Source organism: Osmerus eperlanus, chromosome 19, assembly GCF_963692335.1.
Source record: "Osmerus eperlanus chromosome 19, fOsmEpe2.1, whole genome shotgun sequence".
Lineage (NCBI taxonomy): Eukaryota > Metazoa > Chordata > Actinopteri > Osmeriformes > Osmeridae > Osmerus > Osmerus eperlanus.
In genome coordinates, this window is record NC_085036.1 from 3484416 (window position 1) to 3501220 (window position 16805).

Below are 16805 nucleotides of genomic sequence, written 5' to 3' on the forward strand. Positions count from 1 at the left end.
CGCAATGTCACGTGTGACAATTTCTTCACCTCTTACGAACTCGGACGAGAGCTCATGGCGACGAGAAACATGACCACGGTTGGCACCGTGCGAAAGAACAGGACCGAGCTCCCATCCGAGCTGCTGACGACGAAGACGCGACGGGTGCTGTCGTCGCAGTTCGCCTTCACTCTCACCACTACTCTGGTTTCCTACCTCGCGAAGAAAAATAAGAATGTTTTACTCATGAGCACACGCCACACAGACGCTGAAATCAGTGACAGAAACGACGGCAAACCGACCATCGTCCTAGTTTACAACCTGAACAAAGGAGGTGTCGACAATCTGGATAAGGTCATCACGGCCTACAGCTGTAAAAGGAAGACAGCCCGCTGGCCCCTCGTCATCTTCAGCAACATCGTTGACGTCTCCTCCTACAACGACTTTGTGATATGGAGAGAGGTCAACCCCAACTGGATGCCGCGTAAGCGCAACAAGAGGAGGTTTTTCCTCGAGCAGCTCGGAAGGGCCCTCAAGACTCCACTGATGGAAAGAAGACGATGTCTGCCCCGCATGGGAGCTGCTGCCGCGGTTGTGAAAGACCTACGGATGGCCAGCTGTCGCGATCCACCTCCTCAACGGCGACCCGGAGAGGATGGCGCAGCAGCAGCAGCCGCCGCCGCCTCCTCATCGGCAGGACCGACCTCGCCGGTCCCTGCCAGTAAGAGGAAGAGATGTCAAGTCTGCCCGGTGAAGAAGGACCGTAAAACGTTCACCGTTTGTCGCGGGTGTAAGAGGTGTAGGGGGTTAAATATTGTCCAAACAACCAAAACGAATTCCCCTATGGTTTAAAGGAAGATGGGAAACTGAACAGTGTATTAGCATGAACCAAATAATGCCAATACAAATAGAATTCCAGGTATTTGACTCTATGGATTAAATCAGAGCAAGAATGGTCAAAGTACGGTTAAACAAATTCTAACTTCAAGCAGTGTGTATTTTTTTTGCCTCCCCTTTCGAATTCAGAATTCAAATTACTACACAAAAAATTATATCCTGAGAAAAGTGGATTTTGAGGGGTATAGCTCTATAGACCTCCATTCATTCTGCACTCGCTCGTTAGCGCCCTCACATGGAACTGCAACTAGTTCAGAACCCGGAAGTTTCCCGAGAGTGGCAGTTCTCCCTATATTAGATATTGGCTGTTTATCAATCCGAAGAACGCTGAGAACGCAAGTACATTCTTTTGAAGAACGTTCTTGCAAGCGTCCTTGCGAGAATGGTCTTGCAAGTCCGCACTTCTGGGAAATCAGAAGCGTTCTCGCTGGTCAAGTCACCATCCAATGCATTCTTGATAAAAGGGGCGGATCAGGAACATTTCCGGGTATTTTTGGCGTTCTTGGTGACTTCTTTGGATTGGAACTGTACTTGGGCAATGAAAGATGACGTCAAACAAGTTCCCAAGAACGGAAAAAAACGTGGATTGATAAACAGCCAGTCTCTGCTACAACTCTGTATTAACTTGTCTAACACGCCCCCGAGCGTGGTGCACTGTGGGAAGGCAAGCAGTGCATAGCGTTAAATAACGCTGTACCAGAGAATGTCTAATATAGAGAGAACTGCCACTCTCGGGAAAATTCCGGGTTCTGAAATGGTTGCAGTTCCACTCTAGTTCCATATGAGGGCGCTAACGGTCGAGTGCAGAATGAATGGAGGTCTATGGAGCTATACCCCTCAAAATCACTTTTCTCAGGATATAATTTTTTGTCTAGTAATTTGAATTCTGAATTCGAAAGGGGAGGGAAAAAAAATAAACACCGCTGGGTGATAGATTTTTTTAAAGTCGCCTTTCTGTTCTAAAAAGCCTTTTAAAATGTCATTGACGTCATACACATTGTACGGCCTGAGATACTGCTTGACGGCAAGCTCTGGTTACTTCCACTTTTCTCTCGAGGCATCCAGTGTGCGAATTACGGGGGGGTCTGGGGGGGTCTGACCCCCCCAAAAGAGATAAAAACCACAGGTCGGGGGGGTCGATACATTTATATATCGTTCTTGCCTGTAATCGTAAATATCACAATATAGTTACCATATTCATTCAATAACAGGTTGGCGATACACAGAAATGTTAACTTTATGGCAGGGAATATCACACACTATTACACTGACTGCCATAGTCAAAATTGAGTTGACCCCCCCCGATTGTCATTGTATAATTCGCACACTGGAGGCATCGACAACACAGCTGACAGGTTAGGCTCTCCCTGTCAATACACATGCTAGAAAGAGTTTTGGTTTGCTAATGTTGTTGCTAATGTTGCTAATGCTCTGACATTCTGGTTCTGCTTCGGATGCCATCAAGCGGGATCTCTGGTCGTAGTCAGTCCTTCACTAACCAATCAGCATTCGTTAGCAGAATGCTAGCGTGTTATGGGCAACAACGACTTGCCCTGTAAGAAATCGAAAGTACATAAGTACTCGTTCATTCAACTTTCGACCTGTAATCCATGTTGAACATGCAAAAACTACAATCAAATCTGAGATTTCTCAACGACAATCAGGTGAAAGATTTAGCCGTTTAGCTCCATAGACTCCCATTCATTCTACACTCGACCGTGATCACTCTCAGGGGAACTCTGGTGGAACTGCAACAAAATTCGGTACAATGGGGCTTAACCCTTGTGTTATCTTCGGGTCATTCTGACCCATCAGTCATTGTGACCCACCGTCGTATTGCGACAGATTTACCGCATACAAAGACAAAGTGAAGCATTTTCTTTTAACCGTTGGGCTGTCTCAGACCCCCCACATTGCAAAGGTTAAAAGAAAATTATTTTAATTTGTTTTTGTATTGGGTAAAATTGGGTAAACACAACGATGGTTCGTTATGAACCTTTGGGTCATGTGACCCGAAGGCAGCACGAGGGTTAATAGGGAGTGGCCAGGCTCTCCTTAAACAGGCTCTGCTAACTGCCAGTGTAATGATCAAATTGTTTTCACGAATGGTATCTTCCTGTCTTATTTGGTTGCGCTTATGTCAGCGGTCTTGACTTTGCAGGCAATTGCAGACGGGCCTTATGACTGTTTCATGCGTAAACCCATGCACTACAGGGAACAATGACACTTTACCTTGCGGTAAGTAACTAGGACATGTGACTCGTGGTTGGCTGTTCCGCCCCCATTTTTAAGGCTATTTAATTAATTTGCGCTATTTACCTACTGTCTAATGTATATTTACAAACGTTGTGGCGAATGTGAAGCCACATGGAAATAGCAAAATGTTAAGCCTTGCCTTTTTTTCAGTAACCTTTGTAAGCACAGCGCCAGCTTCGGTCTTGACTAATAGCTAGTGGAGCAGAGTGCTGGAGCAGTGCTCAGAGCAATCCATTCTCTTGCAACCCACTGCTGTGCTTTCAGCAGCAGTGTTACTTATGAGACTGAACATGTACTTGGGCTGTTACATTAAAACGACCCAAACTTTAAGTGGTTGACCATTTGTATTTCTTTTTTAAGGGTGACGATGGATGCAAACACAGCCAGGTAAGCAACTTTATCATGTGTATTTTTTTTTATGATCATGTAATGATGATTGGCTAAAATGTTCAACTGCTCTGAGCTGTGAATGATATGTGCCTTTCTGAACACAGAGTTCGGCAGCTGAGTTGGTCCGTGTACCTTGTGGCCATTGGTTTTTCTATTTTGCAACCCGTGTTGACAAACGCAAAATAGGGCCGTAATATAGTTTTGTCACTTTAGTAAGTCGAACACACATTTAAGTATAACGGCTTGTTTTTGGTTGTTTCGTTTTTTTGGGAATAATTAAATAACCATATAACACAAATGGTATAACGAGCCATTAATCGTTGTTTTGATTATTCCATATCCTTTATGCTGATATCTGCAAAAGATGAAAAATAGGCTCGTAATATCGATTTGTCCATTTCGGAAGTCAGAACCAGATGATGGGGAAATGCGTGGTATCCGTTGTTTTGTTTTATTTTGGAATAACGGAATAACCATATAACACAAATGTTATTACGAGCCATTTACTTGTTTGTTTGATTATTCCATATCCTTTATGCTGGTATCTGCAAAAAATGAAAAATAGCCTCGTACTATCGTTTTGTCCATTTTGGATGTCAGAACCAGATTATGGGGAAAGGCTTGGTTTCCGTTGTTTTGTTTCATTTTGGAATTACGGAATATCCATATAACACAAACGGTATAACGAGCCATTTACTCATTTGTTTGATCGTCCGTATTATGCATACTGGCACAAGTGAAAAAGAGAGAGGGGGAAAAATGTGAAACTATTGGGGGTGTTATTACTTGCGAACACAAGAGGGCAGCAACGACTAGCTTTTAAAAAAATGTTCCTGTGATCTGCAGGCCTACAATCTTGACGACATGGCAGCAGGTTTTTTAGTAGAAGACACACACACCAAACTGAAGGCACATGTTGACCGTGTTTGCTAGTTGCTACTTAGTTAATAAATCTTTGATGAACCCAAGTTTCTTTAATATATATTAAGTTTCTTTAATATATATTAGAAACATTACAAGACGGGGCTCCAGTGTGTGTTCAAACAAGGCCAAAAGTGCCAGACGGTATCAATCACACCCGTGCAAGTAACACTCCACGCCCCAACCCTCCCTCCCCCCACCTAAATGACGCTTTCAGTTCTGTTGTACGTCTTAATGAAGTGCATTGAGGCAATCATAGTAAGAAAGTTGAGGTCATGTGGGCTACCTTTGCAGTTTACATAGACACACAACTGACACTGTTGTGGATACTTTTCTGTTCTGATCATATTCTATGTCCAAATTCAACTTCTTAAAAATCCAAAAACAGCACGGAGCAGCAACGAGAGGGTTCCCAGGAAAATCTGATTTCCCTTTTGTCTGTGCTTCACCTTTTATATCCAACAAATTACACCCCTGAACTTTTAAAACAGATCTATTGGCCTACTACAATTGTAAATCTCCTATGACTTCTGCTCCAATTGGGCCTTGATGCAATGCCGTCGAATAGTTTCTGCTGTTTCTGCCACGTTTTTGGGGACTAACCAGGGACCAAACCAGTAACTTGTGCCCAGTTCCTCTATTCTGCCCTACTACATGTGTTTTCCAACACCAGTTGCAATCAACCCTGGGTTATAGCCCTTCACCATTGCATGGTGCCATTCATTCTTCACAGGTCACACCCATCAAGTCAAAGTGAAAAGTAACTGGTCCAACTCCAACAAGGCCAAAAGTGCCAGACGGTATCAGTTGAAAAAGACAATCACACCCGTGCAAGAAACCCTCCCCAACCCTCCCTCCCCCCACCTAAATTACTGCTTTCAGCCCTGTTGTACGTTTTAATGAAGTGCATTGAGGCAATCATAGTGAGCAAGTTGAGGTCATGTGGGCTACCTTTGCAGTTTACATAGACACACAACTGACACTGTTGTGGATACTTTTCTGTTCTGATCATATTCTATGTCCAAATTCAACTTCTTAAAAATCCCAAAACAGCTTAATGAAGAACTTTAATGAAGTGCATTGAGGCAATCATTGAGCAAATCTTCCCTTTTTATTTATAAAAAAACATTATATTATTTTCTCATGTAACTATTATTCAGTTTGGATTAAATGTACAGTTAACTTGACCCAAAACATTACATTTAAATCTATTCAATTTTGCAAAAGGCCATTGTAGGGACAATACAATTGTTGTCCTTACATCCATCAATGTACAACACGTTTTAGCCTACATCAATGCATTCATACCCTGTGACACACAATTTAAAAATGTCCTTTGAAAGAAAATTTCTGTTCTGCTTGTGACGATTTGTATATCAGCCTACACTTCTGTACTTAAAGTTAGTATACTATCTTTGGGGTGGGGTGGGGGGGGGCAGCAGTTACATTGGGGCCAGAGGTTCTGTTAGAGGGGCCAGTTACATTAAACATTATTGTTGTCATATAGTTTTCTTCACTGCAGTGCAGGCATTAACAGGCAAAAGCAGTGGCACCCCCAGAAATGTTTTATAGGAGTGGCCAGATGGGGCCACTGAAATCCTGGGGTGGCTTTCAAAAATCACAAGTCATAACTGAATTTCAGCAATTGTATTATGCTGTTGTAGTATTTAGGTTAGTTGAAAACAGCAGCGGACTGGGGAAGGGTGACAGGATCTGAGTGTGGAGATACGTGGATTTATATGCCGGAATGTTTTATATACAGTACACAGTCATCTTTTGTACAGGATACAGAGAGAATAGAATACAGAGACTTGTTTAAACAATTGGAAAGCGTGAGAAGGTAAAGAAGCGAGTGGAGAAAAGAGAAACAGAAAAGTGCAACACCCTCCCATTACCATTATCTCTAATTCACTCTCCTGAGTCTCATCTGTGTTGTATGTCTGCAAACTGCTATAGTATGGGCCTACACGAAAGTTATTAAGTCATTGGACTTGTGTGGGGAGGGTTTGCAAGTGTGATGACTGTATTCCTCCACAGATACCATGGGCTTGGACATGGAGTTGGACCAGTTACTTTTCACTTTGACTTGATGGGTGTGACCTGTGAAGAATGAATGGCACCATGCAATGGTGAAGGGCTATAACCCAGGGTTGATTGCAACTGGTGTTGGAAAACACATGTAGTAGGGCAGAATAGAGGAACTGGGCACAAGTTACTGGTTTGGTCCCTGGTTAGTCCCCAAAAACGTGGCAGAAACAGCAGAAACTATTCGACGGCATTGCATCAAGGCCCAATTGGAGCAGAAGTCATAGGAGATTTACAATTGTAGTAGGCCAATAGATCTGTTTTAAAAGTTCAGGGGTGTAATTTGTTGGATATAAAAGGTGAAGCACAGACAAAAGGGAAATCAGATTTTCCTGGGAACCCTCTCGTTGCTGCTCCGTGCTGTTTTTGGATTTTTAAGAAGTTGAATTTGGACATAGAATATGATCAGAACAGAAAAGTATCCACAACAGTGTCAGTTGTGTGTCTATGTAAACTGCAAAGGTAGCCCACATGACCTCAACTTTCTTACTATGATTGCCTCAATGCACTTCATTAAGACGTACAACAGAACTGAAAGCGTCATTTAGGTGGGGGGAGGGAGGGTTGGGGCGTGGAGTGTTACTTGCACGGGTGTGATTGATACCGTCTGGCACTTTTGGCCTTGTTTGAACACACACTGGAGCCCCGTCTTGTAATGTTTCTAATATATATTAAAGAAACTTAATATATATTAAAGAAACTTGGGTTCATCAAAGATTTATTAACTAAGTAGCAACTAGCAAACACGGTCAACATGTGCCTTCAGTTTGGTGTGTGTGTCTTCTACTAAAAAACCTGCTGCCATGTCGTCAAGATTGTAGGCCTGCAGATCACAGGAACATTTTTTTAAAAGCTAGTCGTTGCTGCCCTCTTGTGTTCGCAAGTAATAACACCCCCAATAGTTTCACATTTTTCCCCCTCTCTCTTTTTCACTTGTGCCAGTATGCATAATACGGACGATCAAACAAATGAGTAAATGGCTCGTTATACCGTTTGTGTTATATGGATATTCCGTAATTCCAAAATGAAACAAAACAACGGAAACCAAGCCTTTCCCCATAATCTGGTTCTGACATCCAAAATGGACAAAACGATAGTACGAGGCTATTTTTCATTTTTTGCAGATACCAGCATAAAGGATATGGAATAATCAAACAAACAAGTAAATGGCTCGTAATAACATTTGTGTTATATGGTTATTCCGTTATTCCAAAATAAAACAAAACAACGGATACCACGCATTTCCCCATCATCTGGTTCTGACTTCCGAAATGGACAAATCGATATTACGAGCCTATTTTTCATCTTTTGCAGATATCAGCATAAAGGATATGGAATAATCAAAACAACGATTAATGGCTCGTTATACCATTTGTGTTATATGGTTATTTAATTATTCCCAAAAAAACGAAACAACCAAAAACAAGCCGTTATACTTAAATGTGTGTTCGACTTACTAAAGTGACAAAACTATATTACGGCCCTATTTTGCGTTTGTCAACACGGGTTGCAAAATAGAAAAACCAATGGCCACAAGGTACACGGACCTGAGTTTTACCCCAAATGAATTGTGTGTGTGTGATATAAAAGTTATTTTCCTATTATAGATGTTTGGCTGATGGGCATACTCTTGGATGAATTCACATGCTACGGTTTGTTGCATGGTGTAAATTGATCAATTTTAGTCATTCTTGACAACATATCAACATTCCAGTGTTTTGCTGAGGCCTATCCCGACAGACCTTTCTCGGTTGGGCCTAGTTGTTGGAAATGCCTCATAGAATATACCTGTGGTTTTGCTTTACCTTCATGGCTACTGACATTAGCCGTGTGGGATATTACTGCAGAACAACAGTTCAAAATGCTCCTATAACAGCTGTTATTGTGGCCTGTCTCACTTGTTTCATATACCCCTTTTCTTTGATCAGGTGTAGGTCTGTAAATGAGCACTAGATGGCTCTCCAGCACAGTCTACCTGTTGGTGAGTAAAGCTTTCACATTATTTGAGTAATCCTCCTTGATGCTAGCTGAAATTTGTGTTTTGGTAGCTGTCCCTTTTGAAAGGAGCCCTATGGTATCTGCATCCAGTGGCTTCTCCGTCTGGTCTGTTCATAACTGTGTGCAAGAACAATTTGACATCAGGCATCGTTGGTCTCCATGCTCTGTGCCTGAAGTCCTGGTATATCTGTCAATACATTTTATTTTTTACCTCGTCACAATTCCAACATCTGAATCTCCCTTTGCAGCCAAGGACCATAGATATGCATAGAATGTGATGTTGCTTGATGTAAGTAAGTGCCAAGTGATAAAAAATGGACCCAATTGTAACACACTGTATGGTATCTGCAGTCAGCCCTCACCACAGGGTGGTCTGCTCATAAAACGGTTCATAAAACTCTGTATCTGGCATCGTTGGGATCTGTGCCATCTTGTGGCTGGATCCATGGTATTTGTGCAGAGACACGCCTATTCTCATTTAACTGCTTCACACTGAACTGCTCTTTAACTAGTTGCCATTTGTGGGCTGACTGCCCCAGGGTTGGAAGTGTCCAGCATACCCAACCCTTTCATCCATGTGCAGAGCTGGTGATGTCACAGGGCTCTGCTACAGAATGTTACAGAATTTCTGGCTGTTCTGACCTCTGATTTGATAGTCGAGCTCAGGGGTGGGCAATTCTGGTCCTTAGGGGCCACTGTCCTGCATGTTTTAGATGTTTCCCTGCTCCAGCACACCTGTTTCAAATGAATGGGTTGTTATCAAGCTCTGTGGAAGCTGGGTAATGACCCTTCATTACCCGGGTAATCACCTTTCCCAGGATTGCCCACCCCTGGTCTAGCTAAAAGTATTGTACTGACAGTCATGCACCTTATCATACCCTTTTAATGAGCTTCAAATGGAAGTCCTTAAAATGGTTTTAATATTGCATGTCATGAAAGTGAGTCTTTTTTTAATTGTCCTCCACTTACAGGTATGCCCGTAATGGGAGTTGTTGTACCAAGAATGGTTTCAAGAGGAACTGTAGCCCCACCAAGGGTAAGATCGTCTGGCTGTTTTCCCCCTTGGATGTTTGTCAGTGCTAATTTGGTAATTTACCAAGGCTTTTAGGAGACTCAGTTCCTGACTTGCTGTGGAATTGACCATAAAGTGAATCTCATCCCAGTCTCATCACCTCAGCAGCCATGCTGAGGTGATCTACTGGGAACATTTCTTCCAAGTTACCCCCTTTGCTACAAGCAAAAGCTTTCCAATAAATGTGAACTTTTTCTTTCAGGTGGTGCGTATGCACAGACTGGGGGCGCCTTTAGAAAGGTAAGCGGGCTCCTCGTTGCTATTGAAAATGTGGATCACATTCAAAGGGGGCCAGTCAGGATATTCTGCTGCTGGCCCTTTACGCAGTGATCCCAGAGCAGTGCCCCTGGATGTAATGCAGGTCCACAATGACTGGCTTGCTGTTTCAAGGGGCAACAAGTTCTCACTTGAGATTGCACCTCAGGGGCTTATGCAGTTCCTCACATTTATGCCTACCAATGCCAACTCTTGGCATTGGTAGGCTACTGAACCTTTTTGGTTATTCCTTACTCATTCAAATGTATCAAATCTACAGGTGCTTGGGTAACTATTCCAGCCAACATGTCTTGAAGCCAAGAGCGTGTTGGAAACAGTTCAACAAATGTCGTGTTCACCAATCCCATTCAATGATTGGTATCTGTGTGGTTTGATGTTTTAATAAAGTATTTTGAGTCACGTGACATTTTGCCTCCTATACAAATGTTTTGTTTGTCCTTTCCCCCTTTCTGTTTAGCTGTGCCTTCAGAATTGGGTGTAAACCTCACTTGTGTGGCCAAAGTCCCGCTCTACGGTTGATGCATATTAACTTGTTTGAGCAGAAGGGGTCAAGATGTGGGTGGGGCACTGAGCTGAACACCCGGCACTCTGCCAACATAAGTGGTTCTCAGGATTTAATGTGGGTCATGGGGAAGAGATTAAAGGCTTCTCTTCACTGAGCACAACATTCACTGCTGGCCCAGTTGACCATTGTGTATGTCTGTCAATTTATCAATGTAGAAAGTTTGAAAAATCTCAATTTGGATGTGATATGAAACCCTCAAACTCTGGATGATAAAGGGCCAACTTGAAAGACTTCTATAATCGCATATACATTTCATCACTCTGACATCACACTGCACAATCCTCTTCACACTAAGGGTCTTCTTGTTTGCCTTTTAGCTCAATGGAATTTCTCTTCTCAGGAAATTGACTTGTTAGGCTCATGTTGATCATAATGCATGGGTTTAGGTGTTAAAAAATTGGGCTGTCCCCGACTAAGATTTTCTTTGGTCAACCAAGACTCTACTGAACACTTCTGAAAATCGACAAATCTAAATTTGAAACGTTTTTTTTCTTCAATAAATGTCAATGTTTTTCATCAAACAATTTTGTGTGATTGACCTCACTGTGTTATAAGAGATCATCTGAAAGAAACACAGGCTACGTAAGAAGGGAGATTTGACAACTACACAAAACATGTACAAACGTACAAAAAACAAACTGACTCAATCTAGCTACTTGACATTCCAGATTCAGCCGCTATAAAATTTGCTATTACTAATAAGCATTGTGTCACCAGTCCTGTTACCGAATGCTGATATAATTGTGCCTGATTGGTTATCTCTTACAATTTACTAGAAATTAAAAATATTGTTTGTTTAACATGCAAATCATCAGAGCGCGCTGATCACTTCCAGACAAAGTGCAGCATGTGAATTTACGTAGAAGACGAGTGGGGAACGGTGCAACAGAAAGATTTTGTTGTCTTGGCCGAAGAAAATAATGTCATTCGATTTGGATGTGATATCTTTAACCTAGATTATTCAAATTGTACATTTCAATTTAGGTAATAAACCTGCAATCTTGCTTCATGTCTTTGATTATACACATGTATATAGTCTACAGAACTAGCCATTTGACTAGTAACAAGATAATTCTTTTTATTAGATCATTCCAATTTAGCACATCCAAAGCCGACACAACAAGAATGCGGTCTCTCAAATCAGCCTTTTGGGAAATCGAAAACTATGCTGTTGTTCAAAATAAAATGCAGATGGTTAGACCTACAGTATCACAGCATAAGCAGACATGGCCTAAAACGTTCGTTCTCGGAACATAAAAATCCTAGGCTTACATGCTAGCCTACACACCAGGGCTGGACTGGGACAAAAAATCGGCCCTGGCATTTTTGGCCCAGGCGGCCCACATCCACCGTGACTGGTCGGAAACATTCCCTGCAGACAGAGTCCTTAAAATATGCGTGCATTCTATAATATGAGTTGCCTAGCGTTCTGCATTCATGTGATAGTTTTGGATCCTTCAAGAAGGGTCTCAAGACTTATCTGTTGATCTTACACTTAAATAATTAATTAATTCTTAGAGTTATGATTTGTATATTTAAAGGGGCGATTGATTGCAAAACCGATTTTACCTTGTCATAGTTGAAAAATGACAGTTTGGTGTGTAAAATAGACATACAGTGAACCTCAAAGTCCATTGAAACCTCTTTCCTATCAAAATTTTACTTCTCACTACTATTTTGAAACTGCAACTTGCAAACGCTAGCTTTTGAAACAGTGCAACTTGTGACGTCACAAGTTGCAGCATCAACTTTGTCACGGCCTAAAATTTACATTTACCCGCCCTCTGGTTTTCTGGTCCAGGAACATAAACGGAGGTTGCGTAGATTTCGGACACTTTTTTTAGCTAGCTGCTCGCTGCTCTGTACTTCCACAGGAATTACAAATGTAACCCGGCTAGGGTTACTAGTATTATCATTTTATTTGTGGATGGGTTTTAGTATTTTAAGTCTTACAAATCTAAACATTTTGGTTTTGTTTCATCTGTGATTGAGAAATAATGGTTGGTGTTCCTTTAAGAGTCATTTGTTTGATGTGAATAAAGAGACGTGGTATTTGGAATAAGTACTGGGTGTGTACTATATAATATTTAGACTAAATATAAAACATACACTGATAAATAGGGATTATAGTTACTGGGACACAGGAGGGGATTGATAGGTCATTCGCCAAGAGGCACAAATAGGAACTCGGGTGCCCTGCCGTTGGATGTATCAGGGTAGAGGGCGCTACATATTTTGGGGGCTCGTCCGGGATCTACTCCATCCTGTGTCCTGTGAAAATAGAAACTGGGTTAAGATTTAACTAGATTTATGATCATTGAGGTCGAGACAGCATGGCGTTTGAAAGAAACCCTTTACTACTCGCAGAGTTATCGGAGTGGTGTGAAAAAGTAACAGTGGCAGAAAATCACGCCCTATTAGTGATAGGAGTACCCGCAAATACAGAAGTGGTAGATATAGAAAATACTGTACAGACTATAAAAGCCCTGGGTAGAGTGCGGGTGAGAGACTCACGAGAAGGACCCACCCCAGATACCATATTGGTGCTATGTGAATGTAGGGAAGTTATTGACCCTACTCGGGTACCCCCAGAGCTACAGATAGATGAAGGATAAACATGGAAGGTCGTTGTAGCTCCGGCTGGAGCTACTGCCTTCGACTTCACTAAGAGACTGTCAAAGTTCTTAACTAATGAAGGGAAGTCATTGGATGACATAAAAAATTTATGCTTTACATCTAGTCCTAGTTCTCCTGAATCGATAATTCGTGCAGTGGGAGAACTGTTAGAGAAGACAAATAAACCAGCTGGAGATGCCAATGCTTACCGACGACTAAGACCTTTTTCAGGCATGATACCAACCCCAAATGGAGAGGAAAATCTAGATAACTGGATAGAACAAGCTCGGTTAATGACAACTGAATGCGAGTGTTCTGAAAGGGAGAAACGTAGACGAATAATGGAATGTTTGAAGGGTCCAGCCCTTGATATCGTGAAAGCGGTTAGATTCTCGAGTCCTGAGACTACTGCCGCTCAATATCTTGAGGTTTTAGAGAATGCGTTCGGAACCGTTGAGTCTGGAGAGGATTTATACTTTGCGTTTCGTCTCTTACAACAATATTCTGGTGAGGCGTTATCTGATTTTTTGAATAGAATGGAGAAGGCTTTGACCAAAGTAGTACAGAGAGGGGGGTTGATACCGCAGACAATGGATAGAGCAAGGGTTGAGCAGTTGCTTAGAGGGGCAGTTGAAGCTGACATGATGCTACTACAGTTGAGACTGAGAGAGAGAACCCTCCAAGTTTTTTAACTTTGCTGAACGAGATAAAAGAAGCTGAGGGAAACGAAGCTACCCGACATAAAATCAAGGCAACAGTAAAGTCAATACAAACACGGGAGGAGGATAAAATAGAATCTTCGGCAGTTAGACAACTCAGAGCTGAGCTGCAAGAATTAAGGTCCCGAGTGGAGGTCAATGCCACCAATGTTTCTGCTTCAGCCATGAGTGTAGAATATAAAGACAAACCGTCTATAAAAACAGCTGATACGCATGGAGAGTCCGAAGTGAAAGCCTTAAAACAACAGGTTCAACAACTGCAACAGGAAATTGCAGTTATGAGTATAAATTCCTCTAGCCCAGCACTACATATGACAAAACCCAGAGCTCTGCATGACAGAGAGAGACAAGTGAAACCTAAAGCTGATTATTTTTGTTACCGCTGTGGGGAGGATGGACATATCGCTACCCACTGCAAATCACCAGAAAATACAGCTCAGGTGATACAGAAATTGGTACGGTCCCTCCGAAAAGCAAAGACCGAGAGAGTGAGAGTGACTCAAACGGATGACAATCTTAGCGGATTAGACTGTTTTTCTAAACGGAGTTACCCTGAAATCAGCGGGTCAAGCACTATTCCCGAGGGACTAGTGGGACCGGCCTCGACAATTTCTGTCCAATTGAACGGATGTCCATGCACCGCACTACTTGATAGTGGGTCGCAGGTCACCATAGTTTTTGAGGAATGGTATAAAAAATACTTACCCCAAGTGCCTATCCAGCCACTAACCGGACTGTCTATCTGGGGATTAAGCGAGACAAATTACAGGCTGTTCCCCTTTGAACAGGCTGTTCAAAGGGGATGTTGAAATACAAAGACGCTGATGAGGTAGCTGGGGGGATAACGTGGCAGGGGCCGGGAACCTTAAGTATTCCTCCAAGGAGTGAAAAGTATGCCTTTTGTAAAATGGAACTTGGAGACCAGCTGAGGAAGGAAATCCTCTTAATGGAAGAGGATACTCATAGTCAACTTCCAGCTGGGTTGTTTATCCCTGCCACAGTGTTGTCACCATCAGACGTGGACATAGACAATTTCAAGGTGCTGATTTGCAATGAAACGGCTAAGAACATCACCATACCACTGGGGACAAGGATTGCTAATGTTTTCCCCACTGACACAGTTACTGTGGCTCACAGAACACAGACTCCTTCAAAAACAGTAGATCCCCGAATTTTCCAGTTTGGAGAATCCCCTATTTCTGCAGAGTGGAGGAACCGGATGCAAGAGAAGTTGGCTGAACGGGGGGACGTGTTCTCATTGGCGGAGTGGGATGTGGGACTGGCTAAAGACGTGCAACATACCATCCGACTAGAGGACGGTCGACCATTTAGAGAAAGATCCAGACGAATCACACCTGCGGATATCGATGATGTGCGACGCCACTTGAAAGACCTACTAGCTGCTGGCATAATAACGGAGTCCAGGAGTCCTTATGCTTCCCCAATTGTAATTGCCCGGAAAAAAAGTGGGGCAATACGCATGTGTATAGATTACCGGACCCTGAACAATAGAACTACCCCAGACCAGTATACTACCCCTAGGATAGATGATGTGCTGGATTGTCTGTCGGGGAGTGAGTGGTTCTCGGTCTTGGACCTACGTAGTGGATATTATCAAATTGCGATGGCACCCGAAGATAAGGAAAAGACAGCGTTCATTTGCCCTCTGGGGTTTTACCAGTTTGAACGCATGCCGCAAGGGATTACAGGGGCGCCTGCAACCTTTCAGCGGCTGATGGAGAGGATCAGTTAATTGATGTTCCAAGAGTAACGGAAGTGGACAAAATTGAACCTCATCCTAAACGGGGCCTAAAACCGGTTAGCAAACTGAGTTATGACGAACTGGGGAGGCCCACTGATAAGACTTTACCTTTAGTCTATAGGGATATGGTGATACAGACCCAAGAGTTCTCAAGAACGAAAAGACCTTGCCACACGTGGTGGTGTCATCCTTTGGCTCAGTGTGTTATGTGTGCTAGTTCGAGTAGGGAGTCACGAGATAGAGCCCTAATACACGTGTAGGGGTTAGTCATGGGGACATGATACTTTAGAAGGGGGAGAGTGTAACCCGGCTAGGGTTACTAGTATTATCATTTTATTTGTGGATGGGTTTTAGTATTTTAAGTCTTACAAATCTAAACATTTTGGTTTTGTTTCATCTGTGATTGAGAAATAATGGTTGGTGTTCCTTTAAGAGTCAAGGCGGTAGTTAAGTTTGTGCACAAGGTACTTGCAGAACATGTGGGTCGTGCCATCACGTTAGTTCAGTCAAGGTATGATTGGATGGTATTTAGAGTAATCCCGCCTCTAATCGAGATTGGGATTGGAGAGGGAAGCGGGCGAAAGCCCGCGAAAAAAAAAAGGGATGAAAAAACGAACAGGGCGTACGTTGTGAAGGGAGACGAACGGACAAGGTTGTTCCAATTGAATGTGCTCGTTATTTCTGTAATAGCTGATATTGGTTGATATTGAGTTGGACCTGGCAGCTGGGAGTGTGCACTACTAAGAGTGCTGTACTGGACAGTCGGCGTGCGGAGGAGAGGAGACTCGTCGGCTAGGTCCGCGGACTGCGAGAGCTGGATACCGACGGAGGCACAGGAGTTCTTCGTAAAGTTTGTGTTTTTTTTGGCTCTTCGGAGTGAAGTGGCCATTTGTGTTTTTTCACGGCCCCCACGCTCTCAAGCCACGATACAGGCCTGCAACGGAGAGTGGTATGCGTGTGAGTGTGAGTGGGCCCACAGTGCACGGTTGTAATAATTAAGATAGTGTAGCAACCTAGCATCTTTGCTATCATTTGGTGATTGACATTGAGTTTGTTTTTGCGTTTGTGTTGTTTCCTATGCTGGTGTACCCCTACAAATAATAACTAAGTTGGTTTTCCGTCACTGAAGGTTTGTTTAATTTTATATCAACATCGTAACCATCCCGTTGTGAGGTAATGAAACGGTGATGATTTAGTTTACATGGACACCACTCCAGACTAGTAATTTCATTCATTTGTTTGATGTGAATAAAGAGACGTGGTATTTGG

General features: G+C 42.7%; 1 long non-coding RNA gene and 2 other non-coding genes across 3 annotated transcripts; all 3 read left to right on the plus strand.

Annotated features, from left to right (window-relative positions):
* The first annotated feature begins 3432 nt into the window (after positions 1-3432).
* LOC134039633 (uncharacterized) lies at positions 3433-10278 on the plus strand. Its single transcript, XR_009932806.1, has 5 exons — positions 3433-3519; positions 8136-8509; positions 9498-9562; positions 9801-9838; positions 10134-10278. It is a non-coding gene; the product is annotated as an uncharacterized LOC134039633 (long non-coding RNA).
* LOC134040161 (small nucleolar RNA Z40) lies at positions 3555-3626 on the plus strand. Its single transcript, XR_009932871.1, has one exon. It is a non-coding gene; the product is annotated as a small nucleolar RNA Z40 (small nucleolar RNA).
* On the plus strand, positions 8249-8382 carry LOC134040166 (small nucleolar RNA SNORA18). Its single transcript, XR_009932875.1, has one exon. It is a non-coding gene; the product is annotated as a small nucleolar RNA SNORA18 (small nucleolar RNA).
* Positions 10279-16805: the final 6527 nt, after the last annotated feature.